Source organism: Triticum dicoccoides, chromosome 5B, assembly GCF_002162155.2.
Source record: "Triticum dicoccoides isolate Atlit2015 ecotype Zavitan chromosome 5B, WEW_v2.0, whole genome shotgun sequence".
In the NCBI taxonomy this organism is placed as follows: Eukaryota; Viridiplantae; Streptophyta; class Magnoliopsida; order Poales; family Poaceae; genus Triticum; species Triticum dicoccoides.
Window position 1 is genome coordinate 291,849,716 of NC_041389.1, and position 10,830 is coordinate 291,860,545.

The following is a 10,830-nucleotide window of genomic DNA, read 5'->3' on the forward strand; positions in this document are numbered from 1 at the left end:
TCTAACTTGGCAGGGTTATATTGCTCATATCATGCATATGGTGTCTTGCATTGCCATGCCATCTGCTTAGATTAGACATGCTTTATGTGAATGCCTCATGTTTGATTTCTATATCAGATATGTTAATTATGCAATGCCATGTTTTTCAGCCAGTTATCATATATGTGAATTATGCACCGCCATGTAGCCAGGCATCATATATGTGAATTATCGTATGCCATATTTTTTTCATTACGTATTCCATTCGTCGACAATCTTTGTATATTGAACTACTCTTCATGTGTATCAGCCATTTGAGCCGATTATGGAAAAATCTGGAGTGAAAACAAGGTCTTCATAGCAGGCAATGGTACCTGTTGAAGCATATATCTCGATAGTTACAGGGAGCTCCTCAGAGGAGGATTCAGAGAAAGATGATCAGTCCTATATCCCACCTGAGGTGTATGCTCTAAGTTGCAATCACTACTAGGGAAAACCCTAGTAGTAGCACGGGTTTTGAGGCTATCAGCAGCGTGGGCGGCCGCGCTACTACTATGATGCTATAGCTAACTGTTTGTAGTAGCGCGGTCAGCACCCGCGCTACTACTATTGACTATATCAGCAGCGCTTTTCCCGAACGCACTACTATTAGTTAGCTATAGCGCTTTCCTAGCCCCTCGCTACTGCTATATCTTTCATCATTTCCCCCGCTTCTTACCCCGTTTCATTTCGGTTTCAATAAAATGCAATTTCCAGATACTAGGTACTACCATATACTAGTACTCCCTCCATTCCAAATTACTCTACCATGGTTTTAGTTCAAACCACGACGAGTAATTTGGAACGAAGGGAGTACTAGATAACAATTTCATGCATAGTCAACATGCATCCTCAAGTAGTACAAGGTCATATCAACGACGATCATCATATGTAGTTCTAGATGATATCGACGACGATCATCATATGTAGTTCTAGATGATATCGACGACAATTATCATATGTAGTTCTAGATGATATAGCCACACACACACATATGTAACTCTAGATGATATCAAAGACGATCATCATCCTCAAGCCTGGGCGGTTGGTGTTCCTGATAGTAATTAGGATGGCCTGTCCAACACGAAGATTCTTGCCATTGAGGAATTTCTTCCACCCAACTGAGTTTAAGTGTGTGGGACCGTCCGTGTCCACGCGGTAAGTACAGGTTGTGATAGAGCCCCTTGCGGTAAGGCATAGTCCAGCTGAGCCTTCTTCATCAAGCTCGATACCATAACTCACAGATGGGCTCTTTGCCAATTTCTGAATAAGAAAAACATATCAATTAATAAATAGCCTCGCACATACTCTTGCAAATAAGTATATATGGATTATCTACACTATTAATAGTTCCTTAGATTCTACACTAGTAAGCATGTGATCAAACTCTACACTAAAGCATATCATCGACTAGATTCCACACAACATACCATATCATTGGACTCTACACTAAGTATTTCATCGGATAATTTGCATTTGTAAGTATAACATACCATATCATGTCGATCGACCATGGTACTTCTCAGGCGGGTCACAAATGGCACCCCGACAAAGTCAGCACATGGCGGAATTATGTCCCATAGGTTGGACACCTCCTCCTCGCTCAGCCTCATTCTTTGAGCTACGATGGCTTCATGAAGTGGGTCCTCATCATCTTCATCGAGTGGGTCCTCATTATCTTCATCATCTTCGTCATCTTCGTCATCTTCATCATCTTCATCATCTTCATCATCTTCCACCAGGTCGATATAAATGACAGCCAACTTGGGTCTTTCTGCTCTAAAGGAGAAGCTGATCAACTCACCACCAGTAAGACGCATGCGGGCGAGGAAACGGGCCCATCCATCTCCAATCTACAAAATATTTTGTCCTTTCTCGACCTCCATAGTGTACGCCCCCCAGGAGCCTCAAATGTCACAGTGTCTCCTATCAGCTTGTTCAATTTCAACCTCACATTGCATGGGACGATCTATGTAAAAAAAGCAAAATGACACAATGCAGTAATGCCAACACTAAAAATAAAATAGTTGTTACATTTCATATAATTTCTTACCGCCGCATGACGAAAACTCGGCTGGAAGTAGATGCCGAACAGCTTGCCAGTTGCAAGGCTGCTGGCGCACCTTGACTTGCACAATTGACATGGTGGTGGTGGTGGTGGCGCCATTTTCCTAAAGCAATATGAAGAGTGCCAAATCTTCAGAGCTATCAACTAGCATACTAAATCAACTAAATCAAAATGTTCTATAAATCAACTAAATCAACTAGCCTATTAAACCAACTTACCTACTAAATCAACTAAATCAAAATGTTCAATAAATCAACTAAATCAACTAGCCTATTAAATCAACTTGCCTACTAAATCAACAAAATCAAAATTTTCTAAATCAACTAGCCTACTAAATCAACTAAATCATATGAACTAAATCAAAATTTTGCATATGAACTAGCCTACTAAATCAAAATGTAGTAGGGAGGAGGGATTGTGAATGGAGGAGGGAGGAGGGAGAAGGGGGGACGAGTGGAGGAGGGAGGAGAGAGTAGGACGGAGTAGGAAGGGCGGAGCGAGGAGGGGCCGGCCGGCGCAGAGAGTCGAGGAAGGACGGAGGATGAGGGCGGTACCGAGTCCAGCAAGGAGGAGGAGGTGACGGTGGTGCAGAGGGAGGAATGGTGGCGACGGCGGCCGGTGGGGGAGACCGGCGCGGGGGGGTTGAGGGGGAGGTCGAGTGAGAGTGTGAGTGTGAGTGTGTGGATAGGATAGAGGAGAGCGTGGGTGGTGGGAGGTAGCTAGTTTTAGTAGTAGTGCGGTATAGGTAAATGCGCTACTGCTAAACTACCTAGCAGTAGCGCCCTTTTAATTAACACGTTGCTGCTATAACTAGCTTCGTGGCAGGGTCGTGGGAATAGTAGCAGTAGCGTGGCTTGTTGGAGCCGCGCTACAGCTACTTTTATTTCAGCAGCGCGTTGTTGTGGAATGCACTACTGAAAAATTGCAACAGCACCTTGTTTTAAAACCCATTGCTGGTAAGATCCTGTGTATAGGCTTTTCCCTAGTAGTGAATGTTTATATTTCGCATATCATGCATATGGTGTCTTGCATTGCTTAGTTTAGACATCATATGCACAATATTGAATTCCATCTGCTTAGTTTAGAGATCATACATGCGAGTGCCAGCTGCTTAGTATATGAATCAATTATGTCAATTATATCATGTCATCCTGTATACTTAGACAACATGTATGTGAGTTATTTCATCCCAACCTATTTTAGAAAGACATCATATAGTTTTGTCATGTCATCCTATTTAGATACTCATCATATGTTGAATTATGCCATTATATCCTGTTAATTAAGTTATCCATCATATATTTGAAACTGTGTCATGCTATCCTGTTTAGTTAGGCATCATATACGTGAAATTGTGTCATGCTGTTCTGTTTGGTTAGACAACATATATGTGAATTACCACATCTGTCTATCATACAATGTCTGTGCATTCAATTTCTTTTCTTGTTTATCAGCCATTTGAATTGGAGGGGGTGATGGCAGTATCTAAGGGAGCAAAAACATGTTCTTCACATAAGACAGTGCAACCCGTCGATGCAGATAGAACCATGGTTGTACTGGCCCACAAACTAGCCCCACCACACATAATCGAGACTCTTCCAGATTGCACACTTACACTGTTGGGCAGAGAACCAGCTACAACCCATCTAACCGCAACCCCAGCGGATAGTAACCCACTTCTAGTTGACAAAGCACCATGTCCACCATAGAGTACCCCCACACGAGCAGTTTGTAAAGCAACTGCAGTGCCCAAAGCATGAAGACCACCACAGCTAACCCAAACTCCATGTTTAAAGCAGAAGAGCAAGTGTTCTCAGGTCATATTCTGTAGCTATGGTCCATACTCCTTGTTGTTGCATCACTGTATTTACTCATACCAACTACTTTCAAATTTGAAGGATCCAATTGAAACTCCAATGGCGCAACAGGTATGTTTTAAACCTATTTCTTTAACTAGATTGCTGTTCTAACTTCTTGCTCTATGTTGATTTCAGTTTAAGTTGTATAAACAGTTATGTTCTCATGTGATGCACATTAAAAGTGTTGCCAATGTTGTGTAGTTTCTCACACTTATATTCTGTCTATGTTGTTGTGTCTTAAAAATATATGAGTTGAACCGTGTCTCTATCTTGATTAGGCAACATAAACTAGAATGATATGGACAATATAGTGATCACAGTACATCGATATATGTTTGTTTCATGTTGTTATCCTGTCCACCTTACTACTGAACCGGTTTACCAAAATGAGTTTCGTATACTACATGCTAAACCTGTGATGTGTCTGCTTGTTTCTCTTGTAGTATGCGAACAAAATATTGGAGAAGAGCACCCCACTATGCAATGGTAGAGAAAGTAATGTAGATAAGGTTCAAGATAGTGAGACAACCCTGTTGGTCTCCAAGAAAGGTGATAAAAACGATCTTGTAGACAGTGAGAAAACCCCACAGTCCTGCGTTGATGTAGTGTTTGAGTTACTGGCCAGTACTGCTGGCACAAGCTCTTTGAACTTGCTTCCTGAATCACTTCGGCTTCTTCAGTCTCAGCTACAAGCTGAAACGCATCAGTCAGCTGTGCTGCAGCAAGAAGCCGAAGGTCTGAGGAAGTCCCTGTAGAATTCAGATGCGTACTTTCTTGTGCAACAGCAAGCACTGGAGGATTTAAGCGCCAAACAAGAGAAAGTTAATAAGGTTGCCAAGTGTCGGGGATATACCCCGCGGTATGACCCGGCCAGAGTTATAACCCGGCTGGGACTTGGTAAACTGGCAGGTGTTAAGTCAGAGGATAACCCGGCAGGTGTTAAGTCTGATGATAACCCGGCATGTGTTAAGTCAGATGATAACCCGATAGATGTTAATCCAGATGGTAAACCGACAGACAATCATAAACCTGCAGACAATCATAAACCGGTAGAAAATCATAACTCGGCAGACAGTCATAACCTGGCAGACCGTCATAACCCGGCAGACAGTCATAACCTGGCAGACAGAGTCGCTTGGGGTTAACAAGCCCGAGACGTTAAGAAGCCCAAGATGTTAAGAAGCCCATGAAGAGAAGTCAGAATTGTTTAAGTCTTAGTCCGAGATGGACTCTACATGTAACCCGCCCCTTCAACTTATATAAGGAGGGGCAGGGCACCCCAAGAGGGGAGAATAATCTTAAGGGTTAGACATAACTAGGAGAGCCGGTTTACGGCGACTCCCTCGTGATGATAATGAGATCTAGCCAGAAACAACATGTAGGGTTGTTACCGGATGATGTTTCCCGGGGCCCGAAGCTGTCTAAATCCTTGTCTTCTGTTGCGTCTCTCGATTCCACCCAACCCCTCTCAAGCTACCACATAGATGTGTTGGCCTCATGACTAAGTCCTCACACTAGGACATCTGACGTGACAATTCCACGACACCAAGCATCTTGCCAGCATTATGGGTACCCAGGATATTGTTTCTTGAGCTCTTCTAAAGTGGTTTCAGTTCTGGACTTGTTTTGTTGCAGCGTTTATATGCTGCTTTGTTCCCTATATTTGCACTGGTGGCAAACTTTGATGCCCAGTGGATGTAATATGTGGAATAGTCGTGATAGCCTAGCATAAGTTTCTTACTTATTTATTTGCTTGTTGTCTTATTTATTTGTTTGCTTGTAGTCAGTGCAGTTCTTTTTCCGCGGTTTTGATAGTGGCCGCAATAACCTATTTTTTAAAACTAGGCCACAATAACCATGGACTACATATTTACTGTAGTGACACTGGGCCTCCTACCGGCCGTAGAAACAATGGGCCTTCTACAGGCCGTAGAAACAATGGGCCTTCTACGGGTCATAGACACAATGGGCCTTGTACATGCCGTATCATCAATGGGCCTTATATGGGCCGTATGATCGATCGGCCAAACATGGGCCAATAACAGACTGCATTATGGCCATAAACGGGCTAGAGTTGGAATCGTCCGTTCATGGGCGAGCATAACGAGCCATCGTTAATAGGCCATATTTGATGACGCTATGAAAATGGCCCAACGTATTAATGGGACACAAACGGGCCGACTGTAACAACGAGCTGAATTTGGCCCCCACAAGCAGAAAATGACAGTAATGGGCCGTAAGTACCCAAATACTGGAAATGAGCCCAAGAATAAATGGGCCCTCAGAGGGCCGAAAGATAACATGGGCTGGAAACAGTCCAATGGAATAATGGGCCGTTAATGGGTATAAAGTAATACACTGTTCATTACGGGCTAGTTTCACCACGGGCCGTTAATGGGCCAAGAGTCACAAAGGGCCTCATATGGGCCGAAAGACCTCATGCGCCATACATGGGTCAGAAGTCAAAACGGGCTGGAATCATATTGGACGGCCTAGATGACGCTACTGGGCCTAATTCGGATTGGCCGTAACGGGCCCTGTGTTAGCAGGCTATAAATGGGCTATATGCGAACATGCCGTTAACAGGCTTTCCGTGGGCTGGCCCGCCACCTTTTGACCAAGTCAAACGGGCCGGCCTTTTCACAGGAATGGGCCTCTGTTGGGCCATGCCATGTGTTGACGTATCATAGGAGCCTCCGGTCCAATGAGTGGATGACATCTGTCCCAATGGTGAGTCGACACGTGTTTACTCCAGCCAATGATGATTTTACACGTGGAAAATCCCCATTGGTCGGGGCTGTTAACGGGTTATCGGATCCAAAATCGGACCCGATAGCTTAACAACGTTCCGTTATGGTGGATGCCACGTGTCGATCACCCTTGATGAAAGCACTTCTATGACGCGCGATTTATCGTCATGGAAGTGGCCACTTCCGTGATGATAATTTTGGTAATGTCATGGAACACTTCTACGACAGCACAGGTATGACTATCTTGATTCTGTCATAAAATTGTCATGGATGTACATGCATGACAGAAAACGTGACCTACTGTGATAAACATGTATCATCATGGAAGTGTATTCTTTTTGGTAGTGTAAGCTAGAAGTTGTCAGCTGCTTTGAGTCAGACAGGCCGTTGGAAGATCGATCTAGTCTACAGCAAAGACAAATTGGGTTAAAGGGAGTTCAAGACACGGAATGGCCCCGGCCCGGATTCACCGCGTCAACTACATCTGCGGCCTCACCCGCCGACCGGGTCAAAACTGCCCTTGCCGTGCTCCGACTCCATTATGATCAAGATACCACTAGCCTCCTCCTCGCTGCTTCGATTTCTCCATCGCCAAGCCACTTGCCTCTAAGTCGCTGCCCATCTCACCGGAGTCACCCCTGCTACTGCGCGTTAAACCGTCGTTGTCTCCACCGGAAAGCCAGCCTGTTGACACCTCAGAGCGACCCGCCACCGTGAGCTACTGCTGCGACATCCACTGTGGCTCGCTTGCTGCCTTTTTGCTGCAGGTCGCCGTCATTTGTTGTTGCTCTGCCATAAGCCCACCATGCTGGTGTCTCTCTATGGACGCGACTGTGCAGTGTTAAGCCGGCCATGCAGTCTCCGCCACTGCGGCGTCGAGCCTCTATCGCCCCAGTACCGCCTCAGAAAATCACCAGTCAGATTCAGAGTCTAACCCGCTGCGGCCAGAGGCTATCTCAACCGGCTCATCTCCAATGATCTAGTGTGGTTTTGCTTCTAAGTCACTATGGACCTGCCCGTTGTTTGCTTCTAAACCACCACTGTACTCCAGCCTGGCCGAGTTGCCGTCGTCACCACCAAACAGCAGCCTACGAGTGTTTCCTCTGTTACGCCTCACTCCATTCATGTTGAGATGTCATCTCTGTCGCGCTCGTGCCACGGGCTGTCGTGAGCCACCATTCGGGTCTTACGCGTCACCTTCGCCTCAGTTGTGATCCTGTGATGAGCCGCCGCGCTGGGCATCGGCCCGCCTCCGTAGCAGAGTCACTCAACTCCATCGGCCCTGCCGTTTCCACTGAGCCGCCACCGCCGCTTAAAACCACCGCCGTCCGCGACGAGCCGGCCCTGCCTTTACCTCTAAGCTGCCTCAGCGTCAGCCGCCATGGCCGGCCCCGAGCTGCCCTCGCCCCGTTGACCCACCGGGTACCGCTTCTGAGCCGCCAGCTTACCGGATTGCCGAGCCACCGTCGCTGTCTCGGGTCTATCTTGAGAGCTCGCGCCCTCTCATTCCTCTGCTCAAAGCCGCGCTGCTGCACCATCCTCGCCGCTACACCTTTCCTGTGCGCTTGCACTAGTTGGAATAACAGAGAAGAAAGTCCAAAGGTGTTAAGTGCTGCAAAAAAAAGTCAATCGTCAACATGACCCGGAGGATCACTGCCGAGCCGCCCGGTGCTGCGCTTTTAGCTGCCACCTCTGTCATAATTGTTGCAACCCTAAGGCTGATCATTCTTGATGAAACAAATTAGGTGAAAGTTATCCAATCAATTTTTATTGATACATTTTTATTTTCTTCGAGAAAAATTACTCTCGTATGTGCAACTTCTTATGTAGAACAATTCGTCATTACAAAAGAGGCCATCAAGCTATGGCCCTTGCCTACACCGGACGGGCAATGGACAGGGTCAGTTATAACCCACCGAGATTCAACATATTCGAGTAATCTACTGGTTATATCATGGTCAAGCATGGATAATCTCAAGCCAACTCCTTGAGTAGTCTTAAGACTCGGGGGCTACGATGACATGGCTCAGCAAATCTTGTCGGTTTCAGCAAATTCAAGAACCCCAGGACGTTGGAGGGAAAGATAACCCGGTCCCAAAGGCTACTGCTATATTGATGAAAATTTAAAGGCCATCAGAAAATTTCCGTCTTAAAAAGTATATGACAACTACAAAATCCCGGCTCAATGAAGGATTTCCGGGTCATCAATAAGGATTCTTGTTTAAAATCCGGCTCAATAGACATCTCTCTCCCATAAAGTGTTGAATCTCTCAATATCCAGTTCAAAATCCGGCTCAAGGGAAATCAGTCCCACTGAAGCTCTCAAATATCCGGTTTACAAGCCAGCTCAAGGGAAATCTGTTTATCACAAAGCTCCGAAGCTCTCAATATCCGGTTCAAAATCTGGTTTAAGAGGAATTTGTCTCCCACAAAGCTTTGAAGCTCTCAGTATCCGGTTTAAAACTCCGGTTGAAAAAGAAATTCATCTCTCGCAAGTTCGAGTTCTCAGAAAAATTAAAGGTTGCCAAAGAGAACTTGCTACCATGATGCGCAATTCTAACATGGGTATCCTGCCTTATGGTTTTATCTTATTATGGTCACATGGGGGCTTCTTTATTACCCTTTGGTCCGGCTTAAACGTCAATAAAAAAAGCTTGGGATTTGCTACCCAGGTTAAAGGGACCAAAGAGAGTCTGTTGCAAAAGCACAACTCAAACCTAGGTGCCCATTGAGCATAGCTTAGAAATATTGCTTGGGGGCTCTTTTGTTCTAAAGAACAAGAGTTTCTATAACCCTTGTGATAGGCTTAAAATCCAGGCTTGGAAGCCAGGTGTATTCACCTAAAACCCATGTTATCTTGCCTTTTTAAGTAAGCCACTCTGCCCAGGTATTCCTGGAATGACCCGCTGAACGTTTGACAAGTCAATCTTATGCAGACCCGGCCTAGCTTTCACCGGTGTCTATTAACCCGGCCTGGCTTTCGACTATAAGTCGCCAGTATGAGATAAGATAATATCCGGTGTTTATTGACCCGGCATGGCTTTGAATATAAGTCGCCAGTATATGATGAGAAAGTATCCGGTGTTTACTAACCCGGCCTGGCTTTGACTATAAGTCGTCAGTATATGATGAGAAAGCATCCGGTGTTTATTAACCAGGTCTGGCTTTGGACGTTAAGTCGCTAGTATATATTTGGATTGTGCCATTGGAATCATGCGGTTATAAATCATTGAGTTATATTATTCAAATCTTTAATAGCCAACATGGCTGGATTTTTATTATGGTTATCAATACCAGTATTATGATTGAGGTTTTCAAAGTCACTTCAGCGCAATGGCTATTATTTTATCAATGGATATGATTTATTCTACAATGGAGAGAATAGTCCCGAGTCGCTGCAGGCTTATGACCCGACACTTGGGGGCTACATTATTCAAATTGAGATTACATCAAATATACAAGTCCCATGTCACTGTCAGCATGCACCATGGCACTTGGGGGCTAATGCAAAGTCATTTTTGCTCACTTTATTGAAGAGCCGACTCATCACATTGTAATGAGCCAACCCTTGGGGGCTAATGCAAAGTCATTTTTCGCTCACCTCATTGAAGATCCGACTCATCACATTGTAATGAGTCGGCCCTTGGGGGCTACCAATTGCTCCTGTCAACAATTCAAGGTACGCAAGTCTTAACCCATTATATTGAAGGGTCCAATGCTTGGTTGGTAAAGCACAAAGCTATTAACCTTGTGGACTTGGGTTCAAGCCCCATGATGGGGGTTACATCATAAGATGATCTTTTCAAATAAGTATATATAAAGTCCCAGCTCAATATTATCTTAGCGAGCCGGCCCTTGGGGGCTACACGTTGATCCTCAAATCTACATGATCATATATACAAAGTCCTTGCTCATTATTTCATAATGACCTGGCCCTTGCGGGCTACACTCGTTGAAGTTTTTATAAGCATAAGATAGTTACAAGTCCTAGGTTGCTACAAGCATGACAACCCGACACTTGGGGGCTACATATGTGGAATACTCAGTTCTGACTAGTGATTAAGATAAACAACATGGATTTCTTCAAAGTGGTAATATTTATGTTGAAGCAAGTCTTAAGTCATCACTTTGTTCT